Here is a 25,376-nt window from a genome sequence, read left to right as displayed (position 1 = left end):
TAGTCATGTTAGTTAGATTTTCTAGATATATAGAGATATATTTCAATTAAATAGGCATTCTTCATATCTTTCAAAGACTACAGAATATGGCATTTTAAATATTTTAATAACTTAGGGTTTTTCATGACAATGAGACACGTCTGCTCCTGGCAGCACCAGTCTACTTTGAAAGGAAGATGGGCATCGAAGAGGCTCCTTATGGAGTTTGATAGTCATTTGGGCAAGAAACTGCGCTTGCCTGGACTGTTGCATAAACTGGACACAGAGAACCCACAGAGAGAGGACTGCGGAACTTGCCTAAAGGTGAGATGGTCTTTCGGGGTTCCTGATTCATGAAAGAGTCTGCGAGACATTCTGCAGGACACAGCAGAAAGTGACTGAACTATCTTTGAATTTTCCTGTTTCATGGAAATGTCTGCTGGATACTATGGAACTGTAGGCTGAAGATGGATGCCCCAACGGTACAAAAGAACTTTGGGTGACTGTCCAGGCAGCGAGATGTCTCTGTCATTTCTAGAGCTTTGGACTTCTTGTTTACTTAGGTAATATTATATCCTTCTGGAGTCTTTGATGGAGTTGAAGAATAGTTAGTTATAGTTATAGTTTTCCTTAGTTATGATAAAAGATAAAATAGATATAAATATTGTAATTGTAATTCTTGCTTGATAACTGTTTTGCTATATGTAATCTTACTATGTTAAAGTGAAAGCCTTTCTTTTTTGTTTAAACAGAAAAAGGGGAAATGATGGAGGTGGGTCTTGTATTAATCTGTTGCTTTCATTGGTTAATTAATAAAGAAACTGCCTAGGCCCATTTGATAGGCCAACCCTTAGGTGGGTGGAGTTAACAGAACAGAATGCTGGGAGAAATAAGCTGAGTCAGGTAGTCACCATGATTCTCTCACTCCAGACAGACGCATGTTAAGATCTTTCCTGGTAAGCCAGCTCATGGTACTACACAGAATATTAGAAATGGGTTAGATCAATATGTAAGAGCTAGCCAATAAGAGGCTGGAACTAATGGGCCAGGCAGTATTTAAAAGAATACAGTTTCCATGTAATTATTTTGGGGCATAAGCTAGCCATGCGGGCGGCTGGGTGCCGGGGACGCAGCCCCGCCGCTCCTATTACAACAGGATCATTTTACAGATAATGAAGGATTCCAGAAACCAAGCAGAGAGACACAGAGAAAACAAGTGAATTAAATTAAAATGTCTTCCAATTGTACTTTAGAAATTAAGAGACATCAATGTACACCATAGTTATCTGTCATCATTCTGCATCTAAGAATTTCCTTTGCATATGACATACTGCTCCTGCTGGGCTCACTAAGTCAGATGAGATTATCTGAGAGAGATGCTAGTGTTCAGAACTATTTTGTCAGTTTTCTCGTTTGAAAAATGAGGTAGCTAAGGCTACATATCATTGAGCACTTCTGTCTTTCTGAGCTTTGGAGTATTTTCTGTGTGATGATCGAAGATACATGTCTTGAGAGTGTTCTCCATTAGTTTACAGCAGTGAAAGGTCTTACTACAGCACTATCAGTAGGCACGGATGAAGTCTTCTCTTCAGAGGGAAGGCACTAAAGCAGCTCCTCCATGCTCGTCTTCTGTGTGGTTGTGATCTCTCAGTTTTTTGAGAGCTCTTGCCACCATGAAGCCCTCATAAGAGTTAACCTGACCTTGGAACCATGACCTTCAAGCTATGGACCTATGGGGTAAATAAACCTCTTTTCTCTTTAAAGTTATGACACTTTAGGTATTCTATAACAGTAATAAAAATTAATACAATCTGTTTTGAAAAACCCGTGATTCAGCTCACTTTGCATATACTCCATTATTTAATAATTTATAAATAAAAATTATATTGAACAGACATATGATAGGTACTAAGGTAACGAAACTATTTAATATTTTAAATATGATAGAAACTTTTTTCTTAGTTTCTCATAGAAACTTTTTAAGGAGGTGAAATATAATCCTTAAAATGATAAAGAACAATGCCTTGTAAGAAAAGGCTATATGCCAAAATGAAAGGAAGAGTATGGAATCTGTCAAGAACTGTCCACACAGCCCTTACTTTGCAAAAGATTTCACTATTATTTTTGCCCCTTTGTAGTAGTTAATATTACACATCCTATAGTCACAACATGAGTACATAAAAGTACATACAAACACATATACCCATGAAAAAATCAGATAAAAGATGAGGCCTTATCACCAGTCATTAAACTTCTTCAGTGATCAGATTGATCCCAACCAGGGAGTTTAATTTTCCTCCTCCCCCAGACTGTATGCTTTCAGAAAGCTAGAGTTACATTTTTTTGTGTGTGCACCATTGCATTACTTGTACTTAATATGTAGTGGCATTTCATTTGTATTTTAATAAATAATGTTTGCCTGAAGATCAGAGGGTAAAACAGCCCCACTGATCAACCTTACAGGTGGTAACACACACCTTTAATTCCAGTAGCCACACTAATTTGCCATAGAAACTGAGCAGTGCTTGCCTCTAATCCCAGTGGTGCATGCTTTAAATCCCAGACCTAGGAAGGATTATAAAATTGGAGGAAACAGCTCTCAGACACAGTCTCATTCTAAGATTCCTGGAGGCAGCCTCACCATTTCAGACTAAGGAAGAAGTATGAGCCAGTGGTCGGCTCTTTTGCTTTTCTGACCTTCAGACCTCTCTGAGTTTTTATTAATCGTATATCATTAGTGCCTGATAAATATGAGGTATTCAATAAATGACTGTTTAATTAGTAAACTGGGTTTTAGTTGTACAGTATATCTCACCTCAGTTCCTATAGAATCTTGTATCTGTTCATAGCCAAGAGCGTTGAGACAAACCAGTACTCTTTCATCATTCAGGAAGCTAAGGTATATATACACAAAAGATACTACCTACATAAAAGTCAATGCAAATTGCATCTATCATTTTCTATTTTAATTACTATATAATCCCTGTCTCTTCTATTGGACAAAACACTTCATAAGTATCTGTATAATCGGAATGTCTAAATTTATCAATTTTTAATATTGTAATTAAAATAAAATTTTAATATTGTAATTAGGACAGAAGAGTCCTTGGATTATTTATATCAAAGCTATCAATCTTCCCTGTCTTCAAAGACACTTTGTCATATCTTGAGTTATCTGGGATGACTTCCTACTTCATTCAAAACTCAAGAGTATCATGGTACCTCTGAATTTTCTGAACCTTATTGTTATCACAAACTTGCTTTCAATCTGTCTCCAGACTGACGCCAAAGTTTTCTATTCAGAAACACCAATCAAAATAGCGCCAACATTTTATAGCTATATATTTGACACATCAATGTTACATAGAGCTTTAGGAAAAATAAATAAAAAGAATGAAATGGTCCACTTCCATAACTTGGTTTCTTACTAAAATCCATTGGTACAAATGCCAGTTAAAGATAGTGGGATGGGAAAACATCTTCATAAATCCAAGGGCTCTCCTTCCCTTTTCAAAAAATTCCTTAAACCCAATAATCTAAAAGTAACTTTTTAAATGGCATTGAGAATTTTTAGTTCCTAATTGGTCTGGAATTTGATAAACTCAAGGCAAACATGAAAGAAAACATTGGAAATGTAAAATCGACCACGCTTGGCAACACTAAAAATATAGTCTCGTTTGTCAACAGGACAGTGCCAGCGAAGTTCACATATTAGTTGTCTGAGCAGGGAAGAAGATATCTTAACTAAGGGAGCCATTTTAGGGTTGGCAAGAGACTTGGCTCTAGAGGGGTTCCCAGGTGTCCAAGGGGATTTCCCCAGCTAGGTCCTTGGGCAGCATAGAAGAGGGTGCCTGAACTAGCCTTCTCCCATAGCCACACTGATGAATATCTTGCATATCACCATAGAACCTTCATTTGGCGATGGATGGAGATAGAGACAAAGACTCACATTACAGCACTGGACTGAGCTCCCAAGGCCTAGATGAAAAGCAGAAGGAGGGAGAACATGATGAGCAGGGAAGTCAGGACCGCAAGGGGTGCGTCCACCCGTGGAGACAGTGTGACTGATCTAATGGGAGATCACCAAGGCCAGCTGGACTGGGACTGAACGAGCATGTGATCAAACCGGACTCTCTGAATGTGACTGACAATGAGGGAGGACTGAGAAGCCAATGATAATGACACTGGGTTTGGATTCTACTGCATGTACTGGCCTTTTGGGAGCCTAGTTTGTTTGGATGCATACCTTCCTAGACCTGAACGGAAGGGGGGGAGGGCCTTGGACTTCCCATAGGGCAGGGCACCCTGACTTCTCTTAGGACTGGAGAGGGAGGGGGGAGGGAGAGGGGGGAGAGGGAGGGAAATGGGAGGAGGTGGAATATATATATATATATATATATATATATATATATATATATATAACAGTCCTTTTTTGGTGGGATAACAAATAATATAGAAAGTAGGTGAGGAAGCTATGAATATGAGGAACTCTTGTCTTGTGCTCACATAAGGCATGATGCATCATTGACAAATGGCCATGTTCATTTCAAGTGTATGAATAGAGGGTTATATAATTTTGAATTTAAAATGCATGTACAATATCAAGTATGAAATTATAAACATGTTTCCAATTATTTTTCTGTATCAATTTATACTTGTATAGAAATAATTAACGTACTTTATAAATTGATAAGTTAAGAGTGGAGTGAAAAGTTTTGTGGATTGCTCTAAATAACCTTGGCTAATGGTTTTAATTTAAAGATAATCTTATGTTTTCTTTATCTTAAATATGAAGATTAAATTGTGTGAGCTATTTTATAACTTTTGAAAATTTAAAACTAAAGGCTATGGCTTGCTTTTGCTTTTTGCCAAAACTAAAATGAATCAGTGATGAACTCTAAGTTAAGTGGTATCTGAATGAAATTTTTTGGTGTAGTAAGTTGTGTACTTTTACACATTGATGCCACCCACCTTCTAACCATTACCTAAGCATGGTTAGAGAATATTCTTGTAATATAATAGATAATAAGCCATCAAATGCAACAGGAATAATGTGTCTACATATATAAGCACAGTGAAAGCTCTCATTCTAATTAGTAAGCATGCTTTTTGTGGATTGGTCCACTGGTGCAAGAATCAAGTCTGTCAAGTTATTATTAAACATGGTCTCAAACAACCAACTCAATGATGATAAGCAATACTCAAAAGATAGAAACATCAACCAATGTTAGAAGAGCTTTAAAGTGATTCCTGTTATAGAGTTAGAGGAGAATTTACATCACATATGACATCATAATGGCAATAAAAGACTTTTTGAAATAAATTCTTACTCTGCACCCTAGGCTGGTCTGGAAATCACTATAGAGTCTAGGATGGCCTCAAATTCTTAAGAGATCCTCCTATCTCAGCTTTCTATGTCCTATAGACAATTTTCACAGTGCGTTTCAGTCTTCTCTTATAGATCAATAAGTGAAGTCAGATTCTTATTCCCGAGAACTTAACATAACCATCTCGTAAATTTGGTATCAATTCAGAATGTGGGGACACACCCCCAGAGTTTCCAATTCAGCAAGTCTGGGTTAAAGACTGTGTAACTGTACTTTTAAAAAGTTCCCAGGAATATTGTTGGTGACAATCCATGGAAAACACATTAAGAATTATCATGTTACAACACTGTATTAATTGAAGTTCAAATTTCATATTATCCAGATGTTCTTACAGGGGAAATTTGTCAAGTAGCTTCCTAAGCCCACTAAGAGCTCTCATCAAATAACTGCCTCTGTTCCTACAGAACATGGAATGCCAAAAATACTTGTATTTCTTTGTAATGCTATATTCTGTCTTTTAATTGTATTAGTAAATAACATGAAAGCAATCCATGGATAAAAACATCATATAACTAGTTTAAGAAAGTCACTAAAACATTTGTGAGTACCAAACTCTATACAAGTCAGTAAACTTCTAGAAAGCTACATAAATAAGAACTTATATTTAGTTACAATTTTATTATATAAAATTGATATGAAATAAAACAAAACATATAGTTACAGATTTATATGTGTGTATGCTTTAAAATTTTAAGTTTATTTTAAAAATTTCAAACATGAAAACATTTAAAAGAATAGTATAATAAATGTCCATATTGATTACCTAAAAATACTTATTTTTCCAAAATGTTTTAGTTATTTTAAAATACAATATTTTTATTAATTCCATGAGAATTTCATATATGCATACAATAGATTTTTATTGTGTTAACATTCATACGTACTTCCTAAATCCTCCCAGATTCGTTCCCCACTTCCTCTTTCCTCCAAACTTCATACTTAATTTTTTATAAATATTACATACCATATTCAATTTGTACTGCCCATGTACTCTTTACTCAAGGATGTTGATCTATCCAATGGACCATTGTCATTTCCTGAGACCACAACCTTAAAACTGCTTCTCTACCCTTCCAAAGCCTATAACTCTCAATAGTTCTTTAGTTAGAATTAGGGATTTGTGAGTTACTAGTGCCTCAGTGTTGGAAGGTTGACTGGCTTGTTCTTGTACAGGTCTTGGTCAGACAGCCATGGCTGGTATGTGTTCATGAGTATAATGGTCCTACTATGTCCAGAAGACACCATTTTGGTCCAGTCCTCTCTGACCTTTTATTTTTACAGTCTTCCTGCCCCATTTTCTGTAAGGGAAAATTGTGTGGAGGAGTGTAATGAAGATTCATTGAAAAACACATGATGAGGTATGGAATACCTCTCCTCTTGTTGGTGAGAAGTGTCACTGAAACCCCTGTGATCCTTCACCAAACACCCAAGCTATTGACATGTTCTTGGTTACCAATCAAAACTCAATGGTACCGGGCGGTGGTGGCGCATGCCTTTAATCCCAGCACTCGGGAGGCAGAGGCAGGCGGATCTCTGTGAGTTCGAGGCCAGCCTGGTCTACAAGAGCTAGTTCCAGGACAGGAACCAAAAAGCTACGGAGAAACCCTGTCTCGAAAATCAAAAAAAAAAAAAACAAAAACAAAACAAAAAAAAAAAAACAACAAAAAAAAACTCAATGGTAGAATCCTATCCACATCACTTTGGTCTCAGGACACAGAGAAATCATATTGACTATGCAAAAGAATATTCCTGATTCTTTTACAGTACCAGAAGATGCTATGCAGTCACCTAGATGTGGGGGTGGGGTAGTCATCAAAAGTATTATCCAGTAGTGAACACTGTGAGCAATAATGACTGACATGTCAAGATATGTCCAAGACTGTAATAGTGCATGAATGTTATAGGGGTGACCAACTGATTTCTGCATGGCCTAGGAATATAAATCTGGCCAGGAATGTAAGTGTAGGAAGTTAAGGCCTATCAGGCCAAGAGGTCCCAACCTGGTGTCTGCCTGGCCTGTGAAATGTTCTGATTATGCCTAGTCGATGAGGGTCTACCATGTGATGCTGCCTGAAGGCATAGCAACAGCTGCTGTCAGAGGTCCTATTTGTGAGTAGCCAGCCAATGAGAGGCGACCATGCAATCTCAATGGATCAGAACACCTGGGTGCTGGGAGGGTACATAATACTTTCCCCTTTGCTAAATAAATGAATCTGTTGTATCCCTTTCACTGGACTCCCATTATCTGTGTTGGAGACATTAAGCCTTCACACCCCCTCCCCAGCTAACCTAAGGTTGGGGAGATCATAGGCTTCAGCAGTGAACTCACTACTTCTATTTTGCTAAGTGGATGCTGTATCGAACTACCCTGTAAATTTATGTCTATGGTAATAAAGTAATATCCTTCTCAGAACTCATAAGAGAATTTTCTTTTTGAAGAGCTTAGGAAAGGGACAGCTACATAATTTCACCCATTTTTTTAAACTGTCATATTTTAAAGCAACTCCTGGATATCCTGAATTTATTCCCCAGATATTTCTGTATATAAAAAGATATTTTATTTATTTTTATAGCACCGTGGATTACACCAAAGACTTTGTGCATGCTGGAAAAGCTATCTAACATTAAATTATCCTTTTAGCTCTTTTATTTTAATTTTAAAACATCTTAATTTCTATTTATTTTATCAATGTCTGTTAAATCATTCAGTCAAATGATTTTAAGGTTTATAGTGTTAGTATTAATTTATTATATATATATATGTGTGTGTGTGTGTGTGTGTGAATATATATGTTGTAGGTGACCATAAAGGCCAAAAGAGGGCATTGGAAGGCCTAGAGGTGTTGTGAGTTGTTTGATTTGGGACTGTGAGTAGAACTTACATCCTATGGAAGAACAACAACTACTCTTAACCATTGGGATACCTCTGCATCCTCTTAAATATTTTTAAGACGAAGCAATTTAAGTATTGGACGCAATTCTTAAAAGATTGTCTCAAGATTCAGAAGCAAAATATTGACAGCAGAGAAACTATGATGTGTTAATTCAATCAGTTATTTACTGATTTTTTTTAGCTTAATATATGCCTTTTCTGTCAGACATTATGCTAGGCACAGGAATTTAAAAATGAAATGTCTCCTACTCTTGTTCATATTTCCAGAATATAGCTATTATTATTAAAATTACAATTTAACATAATACTGAAAGAAATATAGCTAGATATGCATTATCTAAAATAGGTTCCATAAAATACCTTTTTCTTGTGATAATAATAGATACATATACACACAAATATTTAAGTTCAAATCATTAAAGGAAAATGTTCATTAAAAGAGATTTCCTTATTAAGGAACATGTCCTATAGTCTAATAAACTTGTATGCAATGTACATCAGTAAGACAGCCAATAATAATTAACTTTCTAAGTTAAAATCAATGTATATAAGTGTGTTGTTTTTATGACTCCCAGCCACCCACCCAAGGTATGTGCATGTGTGTGTGTGTTCACGTGTATGTGTCTGTGTCTATACATATATGTGTGTTGAAAATTTCTACAAAAGTGCTCTAAACACATTTTGGACTGCTCCACTATAGGCACCTAAGATTTGTTTTATATAGACTGAAAAAACTTTTCAGAAAGAATAATACAGTATACCAAAGTGAGTAATATATCCATGCTCACTCTCAAATGTAAAATTACACATTTAGAAATGAATGAGCTCCTTAATAACTTTAATATGCCAAATTGGACAATCCAATAAACATATTTATCAATCTCATGTAATATAAAAACAAGATATAACAGCAGTAATTTAATTATACTATCATGCCTAGAGACAGTTCTGCAGGTTGTAATAATTTAATTCAAATCTTTTCTTTAATAAATCTCCACAAAATTCATTACATAATTCAAAGTGAGTTAGATATTTACAGAATAATTCTATTTCCAGAAAACCAATCTATATCAAGAAAACACTACATTTAATGTAAATTATCCTTTCTTGTCATCAAGATATATTTACATGAAGTCCAAAGGAAGGAAACAGGTAAGCATAAGACCAATAATGATTGTAAACATGGTGAAACCAACTCAAATATATTAATTGAGATCATGCAATACATAGTTGATTGCATAACATGACATTTTTCATTCTCTTTAAATATATGCAATGCTATAACATTGTTAGATATCTGACTTGTGGATAAAAACAAACAAATGTTTTCAAAGTACTTTTTGGGCATTAGTGGATTGACTAATAGTACATGTAATGCTTTACTTTTGTATAAATTGTTTTATCATTAGGAAGACAGAGCTCCAAAACATTGAGCATCTCCTGTTCTAAGCAGAGTAATGGAGAAAGAGGCTTCGTAAATGCATTTTATAGTATATCTTATACTTTCTGCATTGCAACAGTCTCATCTCCAAAGTTTCTTGCATCCTCTTTAGCTGTTCTGTGAGGAAAACTAAAGAATAAACTGACTGTCCTAAAAGTTAAGAACTTGAGGCAAATAGGGATGGATATTCATATGGGAAGACTGACTAGAAAATGATTGCTTTTGTGAAGATTTTTGACATTTTGTCCAAATTTTATTGCTGCAGAAATTTTGTTTAAAACAGACTATGCATTTCATAGTGAAACTGATAAATATATTACTATTTAATTTTAACAGTAATCATCACTTAATAACTTATTCTGCAATAACCATAAACATATATATAATACAACCACCAATAATGATTCTGTTTAAACATATCTATACTTTATTAACAGGTATTTATATTAATTAATTAGTATTAATTAGTATAATTAAATAATTAATATTAATATTGGCTATTTAGTTGAATGGCAAAATTGTGTTTTTACACATTTCCGTCAAAAACCCTCACTAGCTAATTTGTACTTACCTTCATTCAGAGGCCTGGATATGTCACAGTGATAAATGATAGTCTTTACTTGAGTGATATTATTTGATAAACTGAGAAATCATTTCAGTTTCGTATTTATTTGAGGTTGATTAAATGAGAGGCTAAAGATTCTGAGTCACTGTATTATCCAACTTGAAAAAAAATCAATACATCCTACCTAATGGGCAGGCAACACTGTAACCAGATGAAGTGTGCGAACCTTGGCCAGCTCCAACAGCTCAGCAAACTTAATCCAGAAGTGGATAATACAATACAAAATATTTTGTTAAAATATTTCTTTGCTAAAACTATTATTTGTTTGAAAATATAACACATATCTATAAGAATTAGTACCTGTATCAAAAGTTCTTTCCTAGGGTTCTAATTGCCTAGATATTTCTCTTGTCACAAAGCCTTGTAATATCTAGTAATTCATCTATCGATAGACACATGAGGCACAGAATTGTTTAGCAGTGCAGGTTTTTAAGAATAATTCAATAAAGATTAAGATATGTGATTTACAACAAAGTTTATAATCTGATCATCAATAGTAAAACCAAAGGTGTCTTCACTGTTTCTCCAAGAGCACAATGTGAACAATATTGTATATCCATATTGAAATGGTAAGTGAAAATGAATGTAAGACATTATAATAGTACAATTATTAGCTGTAACCAAAGTATTTTCAGATTTTTAGATGGTCGTAAGGACAGTGGTTGGTTTACTTAAAACACAAACAGCAGGTCAGTTTAGAAGAGAAAAGTGGGAGATAATCCAATTTTTTTCTTTGCACTTTAAGAGCAAAATTCTTTTCATTTCCCTAAAAACCAGTGTTGGCAAACTGAAACATTTTATTATTATGAAAGAATAGATTGTTAGTATTCTCTAATAAGAATTTAAATAATTGAACAATTATTATTTAACTTTTGTTTAAGCAATTATTGTGAGAAACATTGATTTAGCCAAATGAGTTTTAAATATTTTATTCTTAATTTTATATGTGTAGGTACTTTGACTATGTGTATACATATATACCACATGTTTGCAGTACCCACAAATATTTTCTTATTAGATAGAGAATTGGTTATTTTATTTTTATCTGTCTTATTTTGGCATGTAACAGAGCAATGATTGCTTACCAGCCATAGACATTAGCTTTGAAGGGACGATTTCAAAATCATTACAGTTGCTTTATATGGTATGTAACTTGGAAATGTATGATTACAGTCACAATAAAATTTGAAAATATACTTTCAAAAAGAAGCTACAGAAAATAACACCCAATAACATTCAAGAGCATGTGTTTTTCTGTTTATTAGTGCTTCCAGCAATGGATGAGTGTACCCCTTTCTCCACAACCTCTCCAGCAAAGGCTATCCTTGGTGTTTTTGATTTTAGCCATTCTGACAGGTGTAAGATGATATCTCAAAATTGTTTTGATTTGCATTTCTCTGATCGCTAAGGAAGTTGAGCATGACCTTAAGTATCTTTTGGCCATTTGAACTTCTTCTGTTGAAAATTCTCTGTTCAAGCCGGGCGATGGTGGCGCACGCCTTTAACCCCAGCACTCGGGAGGCAGAGGCAGGCGGATCTCTGTGAGTTCGAGACCAGCCTGGTCTATAAGAGTTAGTTCCAGGACAGGCTCCAAAACCACAGAGAAACCCTGTCTCGAAAAACCAAAAAAAAAAAAAAAAAAAAGAAAGAAAATTCTCTGTTCAGTTCAGTGCCCCATTTTTTAATTGGGTTAATTATCATTTTAAAGTCTAGTTTCTTGAGTTCTTTATATATTTTGGAGATCAGACCTTTGTCTGTTGCGGGGTTGGTGAAGATCTTCTCCCAGTCAGTAGGCTGCCTAAAAAGTCTTAGTGACAGTGTCCTTTGCTTTACAGAAGCTTCTCAGTTTCAGGAGGTCCCATTTATTCAATGTTGTCCTTAATGTCTGTGCTGCTGGGGTTATACATAGGAAGCGATCTCCTGGGCCCATATGTTGTAGGGTACTTCCCATTTTCTCTTCTATCAGGTTCAGTGTGTTCAGATTGATATTGAGGTCTTTGATCCATTTGGACTTGAGTTTTGTGCATAGTGATAGATATGGGTCTATTTTCATTCTTCTACAGGTTGACATCCAGTTGTGCCAGCACCATTTGTTGAAGATGCTTTCTTTCTTCCATTGTATACTTTTAGCTCCTTTATCGAAAATGAGGTGTTCATAGGTTTGTGGGTTAAAATCTGGGTCTTCTATACGATTCCATTGGTCGACTTCTTTGTTTTTATGCCAGTACCACGCTCTTTTCATTACTGTAGCTCTGTAATAGAGTTTGAAGTCAGGGATGGTAATGCCTCCAGAAGTTCCTTTATTGTATAAGATTGTTTTGGCTATCCTGGGTTTTTTGTTTCTGATCTATTGGGAGCTCAGCGGGACTGTGACTGAAAAAGCATGTGATAAAACCGGACTCTCTGAACATGGCGGACAATGAGAGCTGACGAGAGGCCAAGGACAATGGCACGGGGTTTTGATCCTACTTCATGTTTTGGCTTTGTGGGAGCCTAGACAGTTTGGATGTTCACCTTCCTAGACCTGGATGGAGGGGGGGAGGACCTTGGACTTTCCACAGGGCAGGGAACCCTGACTGCTCTTGGGACTGGAGAGGGAGGAGAAGAGGAGTTCGGGGAGGGGGAGAGGGGCGGGAGGAAGGGGAGGGAAATGGGAGGCGGGGAGGAAGCAGAATTTTTTTTTTCAATAAAAAAAAAAAAGAAGAGGTATATTTGAATAGACTGAAAAGTATAGTGAAGGTTTCAACCTGCCTCCTGAAAAGCTCCAGGAAAGGTTCCTGTTATTGCTGGAGCACTAATCTGCTTTGAGGATCTGTAAATCAACAGCACTAACAACCTGTGCACAATAATGTGTTGAAGATTTACTAACAACTCAATGAAGGTTGGTAAGCACACCGAACACGACTACTAAAGTAAATCATTGAAGAAAAGTTCTTGGAAAACAAACTGAGATATCTTCAAGTGTTCTTATATGACAGATTATCATTAGTCATCTATGGACTTTTAATTTTTTACTTTTATGTGTGTGTTGTGTGTGTGTGTGTCTGTGAGTGTGCATATGTGTGCATGCATCTGCACACACACACACGTCTGTGAAGGTCCCAGGCTCCCCGTCTTCTATACTGAAGCATTGAAGTAGTCTTTTATTTGAACCCAGACATTGCAGTTTAGCAATTCAGGCTTTGCTCCAGCAATCCTTTGTCTCTACATTCTGAGCTCTGGAATTATCAGTAGGTCTGCTATGCTCACTCAACATTAATATGTGTTTTGGGGATTTGAACTCAAATCCTCATAATTGTACAATAACCACTTTGTTCACTGTAACAGTTACCCAGGTCAGAACAGGTAATTTTGAGCTACATAATTTAGCAAACCTCTAGTATAATTGAATATATGTATACTGAAAAAACAGTTGCTCATTTGAAGTCAAGATTCAAATAAGAATACTGAATTCTACCCAACAAATTTTAATGACACCTTACCCTCAGAATATTAAGAAAATACAACTTTAAAAGTACTATGCAATATCTCATGAGGGCAGAAAATGAGTAATAATAGGGAAAGAAATTTGACTTGATTACTTATTGAGAGAATATCTTTGTATTCAATGATGTTCAAAAGCACATTAATGGCTTAGCCCACTAAGTTAGGCAGTAGCTCCAGTCCTCATTTTGGAGATTTGACCTACAAAAAGGAGAGTAAATGCAAACCTTATGTTTTGGGGAAAGATAAGTTCCAAGTTTGAAAGGTAAGTATTTATGTTTTGGTATATTATTAATGCTTTGTTCTTAAGTTGAAGTTTTATGATGGAATAAAAATCATAAAAGTCTTATATCCTCTCAATACAAGTCATAAGTTAGAACAAAAGGAGGAAGAACAATAAATTATAATAAACAGTAATACAGAGGGAAGGTTCATGACTGAATTTGAATTCAAATTATAAAAGATCTTATTCCTCTTCTGCCATTAACTTGTGTAAGGTCATAAAACTATTTCCGTTCTTCAGTCCATGTTTGGATTCAAAAATAACAAAATTACAAATGTGTAACTGATGACTTACAAATCAATTGATAGCTGAACAACTATTATACACTAGACTTAGAGATGAGCTTCTCATATCATTTTATAAGAAGTCCATAGTCTCTTAGTCTATTACCAATGATAAAATTCAGTGCTCTAAGTAATGTTTATAGCTGGAGTGTTTTCAGCATAAAAAAATTCCACGATTCATTCTGCTAATGAGTTAAGCATAACAAATAAATATGAGGAACTTTATATTCTCCAGGTCTTTTGGAAATTTTTGAGTTTTCTTTTAATAATTTTAAATTTAATACATGTTAAAAATTATAATTTATCATTGCTTTTATAATTAATGTGATTCTAGTAGCCTTTAAGTGTGTCCTTATTTCCATTTCATTTCTTCTGTTCACTCACTAATAACCAATGAAAAGCCTAAAACTGATCTCTTTCTCCTCCCTCTTTCCCCCTTCTCTCTTTCCCTCCCTTCCTTTCTCCAGTTCTCTTTCTTCTCACTATCTCTCATTTTATCTCAAGAGGAATATAAGTTGGAGGTCTCCCTAGATGAGACAGAAAGACCTCCAATGAAATAAATAAATAGGGAAGGAGGAAAATTTGTTCCTTGGAGATAATTAATATTCACTCACTTTAAAGTAAACAAATTACAATCTTGAGATCATGAAACTGATGTGTTTGAACTTTGTGCTCAATAGTTCATCTAAAATGTGCTATATATATGTTAAACATAGCTAATATTTCAAGTATTGTTTTATAAAGATTTTTTGTATTATTTTATGTCACATGTAAAGTAGTTGAAAGTTTTTATTGGCAACATAGTCATCCAGACTAATATGAGTGGACACATTGTAGCTTGTCAGTTTGGCTGGGATGAAAATGTACAATTAACGGATGGAACAAGCAATATAGATGTTTTTCATCAACATTTGACAAATGAAAGGTAAGCAGAACTGTTTGCTTGTCATAAATTGCTGACTTTGTTAGCTAAAGCTTGTGTGATGTTGAAAATGCTTTACATATGTGAGCTGAAAATGAAAATCCTATCAACCATAGCCCACTGCATTTTCTACAAATAAAATTATGTAGACTACTTTACTATGGACATAAAGTCAATGAATATCTTACAAGCTCCATCCAGTGCAGATGGGGATGCTAGTATTGGTGCTATGACAGTTGACTCCAAATCCAAACAAAAGCTAATTAAACAAATGTCTACTTAATATTTTACACTATGACAATTTTTATGTTCAAAGAATTATCTTGCCATAATAAATAAACCAGTAAGAGAGATGAGCATACACAATGTGGTCCAAATGCATGCTTAACATCTGCCTCAGTTCAGTTTCTGGAAAGTGGGTGGAGGAGGAAAGGAGGGGAAGTGGGAGAAGGAAGGAGAAGAGAGTATAGAAACAATACCTGGGTAATTTTGTATAACATATCCTCTAGTTTGATCATAAGCATTATGATTGCTCAGATGAAAACTAAAGTAGAAAATAATAAATGTTTTATATTGTCTGTGTAATTAATACAAGACTCTTACAATTTATAGATGTAATTTAAGATGGAATACAATATTCATATTTAGAATGAAAAATCTGGCTTCCAGGTTCTCTCTCCATAATCATGAGACAATTCTCTAGGTGAATTTACATTTGCTATTTAGTTTCACTGAGCCTTTGATCTTTGTCTTTACAAAACAGATAAAATACCCATACTATATGATATTGAAATGCTATGATTTATCAAAAATTCTCTCAACTCCTATAATGTATTAAAATAATGATAATAATAAACAGACATCATAGTTAAACTTCACATTTTTTTTCAGATCATTGACTGAAATCCAAACATGAGCTTGGATGGTGAGTATGATAACATAGTCTAGTGAATAAAATTTGCTTACGTATCATGACTGATTTTACATATTTGGTGGTACTCCTCAATCATATTCCCATGCTAACTTTTTCTAAGCATTTAGTTTTCAGTTCAAAGCCACTACATCATGAAGCCCTGATGTTTCTATATTATCTGAAGTAGTGTCACTCATTTTAGATTTTCTTTGACTACTTTGTTTTGTTATACAGATGTGCCCCTGACTGAAATTATTTTATGGTAATTACTGCTGGTGCCTACCTCATAAAATTGTGAGCTTTAACAACCAGTGTCTATCAGCTGTTGCTGAACAGATTGCTATTTGGTGAAAAGAAAGATGAAATCCTGTCATTTGTGACAGCAATAGTAGGAAATAGAGATTTTGATGTTAAATAAAATAAGCCACCCATAAAAGACAAGTCTCTATGATCTGTGGAATATGACGTTGATGCCATAGACGTTGCTAGAAGAATTGATGCTGAGGAAAGTAGGGGAGGATGGGAAAAGGCTGAGGAGTAGGTTCTGCGTTATATCCCCATAGAACTAAGACAGTATATTATAATGTTATGCAATAGGGTAACAATAGAAAACAATACTGTATATTTTTTAAAAGAGTATGGAAAATGATACTAAAAGTTTTATCAATAAAGAAATAATAAATGTATAAGGATATTATAAATATATTATGGTTTATAAATTATACAATTATATATATATATTAAAATATACCATGGTCTCTCACTGATTGCTTTTTATATATCAGTTTAAAATAACGGTAAAACAATGAAAGTATTTCATAATATAGACTCGCTGACTTTGAATTCACAGAGATCCACCTGCCTCTTCCTCCTGAGTACTGGGAATAAAGAGGTATGCCACCATACCAAGTTATAAAAGCATTTTACAGTCCAGGCTCCAAGATAGCTCACTGGATAATGCACTTGCTAGCAAGTCTGGACTGCAGAGTTTGGATATGCAGGATTTACATAAGAGCTGAATTGGCAAGGTATTTGTAACCCCAGTACTCCAGAAGCAGAGACAGGCATTCCCAAGGCAAGCATTCAATCTATATTAGCGGATGTTCATGAACTTCAGTTTCAGAGATAGGCCCTGACCCATATACAAGCAAACAAAGAAATAAACGAACAAATAAATAAATAACTGTTGAGTACTTGAGAAAGACATCTGAGACCAACTTTGGACCTCTGCATGTGCTCATTTATGTATACATACCCACCCCCACCGATATGAACCACATACATGCAAGCATTCATAAAAATGTGCATGTACCACTTCCCCCCACAAAAATCACACTGCAATAAATAATGTAAACTCCAGGAAGGCATACAACCTATTTTGTTGTTTGCATGTTACATTGGTGTACTTAATTATTTCATGAGTATTTGATACATGGTAGAGTTTCATAAATACTAAGTTACAAGTAAATAGATCTGCTAACTCCACCAAGCCACATAATTGAATACATTTTTTATCATGAAAATAGGCGTCAGGCCTGTTGTTAATGGGCTCAATGTTCCCAAAGGTTTTCTCTGGAGGTTTTGTCTAAATGGAAAGCCCAGGTTTTACTTTTTTTTCCCCAGTCAACTGCTTCAAAATTCTAGTTAATTCTCCAGGTGAGTAATTAGGATAAAACTTAATTCTTCAGATGAATTCTAAAGAATTGATTATTTCTCTAGAGGCTATTGGGCTGCATTTAAATCACCATTTCACTTTGGACTCTGAATGATCCAATTTACAAATCCCAATGAATCAAATTAACTAGATAACCACCAAATGTAATCCCATTCACGGGGTGAAATATCTAGTTTCATTGTCTTCGTTAGTTAAATGAACTCTATTAGTTAAACTTCACTTCCATTTGTATTATTTTTTTTGCCCCCTCCCCCATTTGTATTATTTTAAAACAGACCACATTGGAAGCTTTTATACCTAAAAGTGACTATGGTACTGAAATCTCTATTTTCTTTGACTAAAAGTCTGATATAACCCTCCTCTCTACCCATGACTTACATACTAATCTCTTCTGCATGTAAATATATTCCCATAACTTCATAACATAATTGCAAAAAAATTGTCAACAAATTCTATATGATTCAGTGTTGATAAAATAATAAAATGTAGATTTCCTTTCTCTGGTTGATATTATGTTAATTTTGAGGAAGTGAAAGTTTTTGTTCTGGAGTAGAAAACTGTTTTATGGGAACTGAGATTCTGTGAAGGTGCCTTTTAAAAACCCTTCCCAGGAATTATATACTAAATTAAACACAAAGAGTTTTTTTGCTTGAGCTTCTTGCCAAATCCTTGGTACGGCTCTTATATTGTTTCTCTGGTTTTTCCATAATGCTTTCTGCAGTTTCATTTCAGTTCTTTTTCCTTAAACATCTGGCATCAGATATGCCTGCAGTTTTCTCTGAATGTGGACAATTTTGGCAGGAGTTATTGTTCTATTCTTGTACATTAGCGCCTGTTAATATCATGAGGCCTGAAAGCAAATTGTTCAGGTAGAATAGCCCATTTAGAATGAAGTAGCTGCACTGTTTCCCCTAGCAGATTTCTTTATGAAAACCATTTCATCAGTCTAATAGGTCAGGGGTTGAAAAACATTCCTTTCTTTTTTTTTTTGGAAAGAGCCAGATAGTAAATGTTTTATACCTTCATGGCGTAAAAGCCTCATTTAAATGAATGAATGTGGCCATGCCGTAGTCAATTTGTTTTTCATGGACACGAAAACTGTATATATATAATTTTCACGTTTCACAAAAGAGTTTCCTCTGATTTATTTTTATTTTAACAATTTAAAAAGATCAAAAGCAATCCTTAGCTTGTGAACCATTCAGAAACCAAGGCTTCGTCACATTTAGCTTCTTGTCTGCCAACTCCTGCTTAATGTTACCCTCTGTCACTTAGAGGTAAACGAAGGTATTGTTGTTCACTCTGATTATGACACATAAGTCCTGAATAAACTGAGGAACTGGCAACAATATTTGGAAGAGTGTATAGCAATTTACTAATCCAGCAAATACTTGTTGAATGCTTATTTTGCCAGAAAAAAAATCTTTGCTAGCTCCTTACATGTAACATGAAGGTCCTTTCTAACATTCAAGTACTAATGAGTTCATCACTCTAACAGGGCAGATAATAAGCTTTTTCATAAACAGAATGATCTTGCTTTAAACCATATAGACTCTAGTCACCAACTGAAAGTTCCATATGCATGGCTTCTTTGAGGAAACTCAAATTATAGTAGAAACACAACTGGAAAACTAGAAGGCTCAGTCTTAGCTGTTGATCTCATATTTTGTCACTATGGTAATCAACAATGAGAAGAGTTAGTTGCTCAGTGATCAGTAAAATGAGACTGGAAGCAACAGGAAAGCATCTTGGTGAAAATATATGAAATATCAGATGGAGTTTCAGGTTGGTTCCTCCAAGGCTAAGAAGGTATTCTAAAATGGTGACAAAGTAAGGAAAATTCTACTATCATGATATATAATATGAGCTCTCATTTTAGGAATTTTAAAAACCTAGTACTCCAAATCTTTATTCTCAAACATGATATATAATGAACTACTTAAAACCATTTGTATGATTACATTATTTTAATATTTGTCTTCAGCATCCCAAGCACCAAGGAGCCTAATTAATTTAGAGAAAATCATTTCACACTAAATAAGAACATTTATGCCTCAGAGTTACCTACAATACAATTGATTTTATATTTGAGAAACTTAGGGAAATCTTATTGTGGACAAATCCTCTTGTGAGTCCCCAAGGAATGCAATTTTGTTTTGTAATTATTTATTTGCACTTTTTCTTTTCTTGCGATGAGTAATAATCTTTTAAGATGCAGATTTATTATCTAACAGGAATATCTTGCATATTGAGCTACGGAATTATAGGCTCAAAACAAGTTAAATCATTAAGAAGCGTTCATAAGTTCTGAAAGCTACATGTACAAATCCATAGAACACACTATTTGGCAGAGTTTCATCACTGACATGTGGTAGCTTTAAATTTAGAACCAGAAAATACCTTATGGCTCATCATCCACCAGGAAGGTAAGATTCTAGAAACAACGAAAGAAACCAATGCGAGAAAAAAAAAAACTGACACTAGTTGATGACATATGACATGTATAAAATTTTTATGAGTTCCCTGTGCTTCACGAAAAAGGACATGATAGTCCAAAAACTGCTATCATTTGGTCAGTGGTATAGACTATGGTCTAGGATGGATCAGGACCCTCTATGTTCAGTCATGGAACTTCCAATCAATCAAAACAAATTCTTACTATCCATTAAAATGTAATTAGAATAAAGCAAGTTAGCCTTTCTATTCTAACCTAATTTACCAATATGATTTAGCAAAACATAAAGGAGCTATTTATAGCCACTGGTACTTATCTCTACCTCAGTCTGAAATGGAAATGGTGATTCTGCCTCCAGAAATATCAGAATGAGACTGTGTCTGAAGCTCTCTCCTCCCATTTTATAATCCTCTCTAGGGCTAAAATTAAAGGCGTGCACCCTGGGATTAAAGGCATACACTGCATGGTTTCTATGGCAAACTAGTGTGGCTACTGGGATTAAAGGTGTGTGTTACCACTGCCAGGTTTGTAAGGCTGACCAGTGGGACTGTTTTACTTTCTGATCTCCAGGCAAGCTTTACTTATTAAAATACAAATGAAATGCCATTACAGTAAAGGGATTAGATTTCTCTAAATCTCTGAATACGCACTGAGAAAACAGAGAGGCCTAACAATCTCCAATTAATTCTATTTGGCATTATTACTTATTTCTTCCATTGTGAGTTACTTAACCAGTGTGACTTTCAGATTTACACTTGAGAGTTAGTATAAAAATATTTTATCAGGAATATTCAAAATAAAACAAAGGTATAAAATTATTTGGCAATAATCATTTCTAGATATCCTGACACAATAAAGTCAAATTTCCTGTAAATATTTTTGTATAAAGTGAATTAATACAATATGAGTAGAAATGTAGGGTCAAAAAGAAAGTTTGAGATTATGCAAGTACATATAGTGTAGTTACCTTGTTTGAATTGCATCGCCTTATTTTTACAGAGGAGTTGAACTATGAAGGACACCAAAATTTAAAATGATTCAACTTTCCCTTTCAATACATAGACATGTCTAAAATGATACAGCACACACACACCATATATACAATATGTAAATTATGTAAAGTTTATCAGGCTTTCAATACATTTTTCTATGAATGAACAAAATTCAAAATTAAAATAAGAAGGAAAACTACTTGTTTATTTAGTGAGACTTGTAATCATGATATAAAATTTGACAAGGGCAACTTAAAAAAGAAAACTGCACATTAATTTCAAGCAATAATTCTTAAAAGAAATAGTAAACCTCTTGGAAGGAACACTGTAAACACAGATCAGAAATTTTTACTTTAGATCTTCTAACAAAAATCCCAGTACCAGTCATGAAATGTATTCCTTTGAGTTGTAGGTCAGTATTGTCTAAGAGACTTCCAAAACATTACAAGCTATTACTATTTACCTTGGTTACCTTGAAGAAGTGGATGTGTAATACCTATTCATGAAAACACCATTCTCTTTGGGCACAGGACTCAGATACCATGAACTGGACTTGAACTGAAAGTTTCAAGCTTAGCTAATCAGATAGGGTTGGGGAAATCATGGATCTTGGAGGAGAACCTACAACCACTGCTTTCTAAATTAGCATGATCCCTGACTACATTTTAAATATTTGTCTGTATAGAAATGGTTAACGGAGTCCTCTATTTCCAAAGAAACTTCACTTTACAAAAGATGGAGACTAATATGGAAAATAACAAGAAGTCAAAATGCAGATTAGTATAATTCAATCTCAACTGAACATTCCCAAATATAGGGCTCAGGGGTCATTGCAGAAGAGGGGGCAGGAAGATTCTAAGAACCAGATGATCAGGGAGTTTGTTGTGAGATTCTGTCTCTTGTTTATGTCAGAAGCTACACCCATAAAGGTCACCAACATGACTGTCTAAACATGAATTGAACAAGGATCAAACAATAGACATGCTAAAGTAGACAGCAAAAAGCCCACAAAACCTTAATCCTTCACAAAGAACTACAGGCAACTCAATTCTCCATGAAGAACTACAGGCAACTAAGGAACATTACACAGACTGAGACTGAGCAGGCTATATTTCGAGATACATATGTATATATATATATATATATATATATATATACACGCATATGTGCATATGCATATATTTGCACAATAAAAGTTAAAAGTCCGTATGGATTTGGAAGAGAGAAAGTGGGGTTATACAGGAGGGTGTGCAGGGAGGAAACTGTGTATTCATATTGCAATCCCAAAAACTAAAAGAAATAATAGATGATACAGTGAACCAGCCCTATGAATTCCTAAAAGCATATAAATATCACAGGCAAGTTGATTTCCTCCTAGAAATTAAAGGCTTATCTAACAGTAAAAAAATATTATTCAATGTAATTAACTCAATTATCCAAATAACAAAACTATAAGCACATGTGATTTGAATAGACTCAGAAATAACTTTCAAAACAATAAACATTCACTGACGTTTTCAAACATTTTAATAGACTATTAAGGATTTTTTAGATGATATTTAATAAAATCTGCAGTAAACAATCATGTTAATGATTTTATATTATATCTTTTTCACTATTAAAATCAGGATAGAGATATCTGCTCTTAGGACTTCTATATAAAAATTTAATGAAGAAGAACCCAGTGAAGTTGGTTGAGTCTTCCAAATCCTAAAACTGATAGCAATGGGCTTATTGATTGAATTTTACTGGCACAGGATCCTCTTTAAAGAGAAAGAGTGAGAAATGGAAGTGGACAAGCAATTCATTAAGAACAGAGTGAAAAGATGTCCTCTGCGGTGAAAGAATTTGTCCTGGACAACTGTTGGTAAATTAAAGGCCAAATCAAAGGCCTCACAGATGAGTTTGAAAAACTGGAATTCTTAAGTATCATCAACATAGATCTTCCTCCCTTTTCCCTCCCCATTGTGAACTTAACCAAAGTTAAACTTGAGAAGCTTGAATAAAGTGATAACAGAATCTTAGAGGGCCTGGGAGTATTGGCAGGAAAAAAAAAAGGAAAAAAAATGTTGAAACTTTAAGGATGGAAATTTAAGTGGCAACAAAATAAAAGACTTCAGCACAAAAGAATCCCTTATGAAGTTGGAGAATTTCAAGAGCTTAGACCTATTTCACTGTGGGGTAGCAACTGAATGACTATGAAGAAAACTTGTTCAAGGTTCTTTCCCAGGTCATATACCACAAAGGCTAAATGGGGATAACAAAGAGGCCCCTGACTCTGCCATCAATATCAGATTATACCTGGAGGATAACAGTGAGGAAGACTAGGAGGAGGAGGAGGAGAAGTATGAATATACCCAGCTAATGAAAGAGGAGGAAGTAGACAATGAAAAGAAAAAAGGGGAGGAAGAGGACATGACTAGTGTGGGGGAATGTCTGTAATCTGTCAATCATGTTTTAAATAAACACTGATTGGCCAGGCAGGAAGTATAGGTGGGAAAATCAGAGAGGAAGTAGAAATGATGCAATGAGAACAGGAGAATTCTGGGAAGGAGGAAGCTGATTCCTACCACTCCTGCCCAGACCACCGAAACAGCAGAATATGATCTGCCCCACTGAAAAAGGTATTGAGCCACATGGTTAACACAGATCATAAAAATGAGTTAATCAAGATGTGAGAGTTAGCCAGTGAGAGGTTAGAGCTAATGGGCCAATCAGCTTATAATTTATGGAGACCTATGTGTGATTTTCTTTGGGGCTAAACAATTGTGGGGTACCGGGTGGGACAAAAACTCCAACAACAAGCAGGCCCCCGTTCATGTTACAGACTAGAGAGGAGGAAAATGAAGGTTATAATGATGGAGAATTGGATGATGAGTAAGAAAGATGCTAGTGAATAAGAAAGGTGTCAGAGTGAAAAAACAAGAACTGGAAAATGAGGGTGAAGAAGATGACTAAGAAGAATTAACCAACTTTGTGGAATTCCCATTGTGATTTGTTTTCATCCATATATTTCCCATTCCAATTCCTGCTCCCAGAAGCTTCTTTTTTTACTGATTGTAGGCAAAGAAAGAGGAAAAGTGGACTGGGGGTTATGTGAGAGGAGAGAGGGAAGGAGGAGAAGGAAGAAAATCCTATTTTTACTGCCACTCTTTCTCTCCCATTCTTTTTTCCTGGCATCTTGGTATGGGAAGTTATTTTGTCTATGTGTTGCTTTTATTGGTTAATGAATAAAGAAACTACCTTGGCCTGTTGATAGGGCAGAACTTACATAGGCGGGGAAGATTAGACTGCATGCTGGGAGAAGGAAGGTGGAGAGAGAGACGCTGCTGGAGATAAATGTGCTGAAATTTTGTTGGTAGGCCACGACCTTGTGGTGATGCACAGATTAATAGAAAGGGGTTAAATTAATATCTAAACGTTAGCCAATAAGAAGCTAGAGCTAATGGGCTAAGCAGTGATTTAATTAATACAGTTTCCATGTAATTATTTTGGGACTAAGTGGCCAGGAATGAACTAGAGGCCTTCTTCCAATAGCGCCTGGGTCGTCCTTGTCAATGCATTCACTTAGTACACACCAAGAAAGTATTTGTCCTTCTGTTCAGACAGGTTTATTTTTCCCACATCCCCAGAGATGGTCAGGAGGCCTTAGCTGGCCTCTGTCAGTATTTTCCACAGTCCAGGAGGCACTGAACATAGCTCCTGTCTTCAATGACTCTTTTTCTGATGAATGTGATCTCTGCTAAAGGTATTCATCACCCTGGTTTGTAAATAGCAAGTACAGGATAATTTGGGCACTAATTTGGGGGCATTCCCCCATCTCTCACCCCTTTCTCCCTTCATGGATGATAGTAGACTTTTCTTTTGCAAAGAGAACTTTTGTCTCTTGTGATGTAAGACTGAGAGACAAAAAATAGCAGGCTGAGGAGATAGTGAGAGAGAGGGCTTTGGTAGTTACAATGAAAAAAATAAAACAAAGAACCTTTGATTTTTAACTTCTTTAAAAGAAACAAAACAGTCTTGTCTTACAAAATATTAGAGTAA

General features: G+C 35.1%; 1 protein-coding gene and 1 pseudogene across 1 annotated transcript in view; one reads left to right on the top strand and one right to left on the bottom strand.

The window, feature by feature from the left end:
• Tenm1 (teneurin transmembrane protein 1) overlaps positions 1-25,376 on the bottom strand; it is an 836,340-nt gene that overhangs the window by 629,133 nt on the left and 181,831 nt on the right. The gene's annotated exons all lie outside the window — the stretch shown is intronic.
• On the top strand, positions 23,159-24,290 carry LOC130867283 (acidic leucine-rich nuclear phosphoprotein 32 family member A-like; annotated as a pseudogene).

The sequence above is a fragment of the Chionomys nivalis genome, chromosome X (genome assembly GCF_950005125.1).
Source record: "Chionomys nivalis chromosome X, mChiNiv1.1, whole genome shotgun sequence".
NCBI classification, from domain to species: Eukaryota; Metazoa; Chordata; class Mammalia; order Rodentia; family Cricetidae; genus Chionomys; species Chionomys nivalis.
The sequence above is the reverse complement of the archived record's forward strand: the minus strand, read 5'-3'. Positions and strand labels throughout refer to the sequence as shown.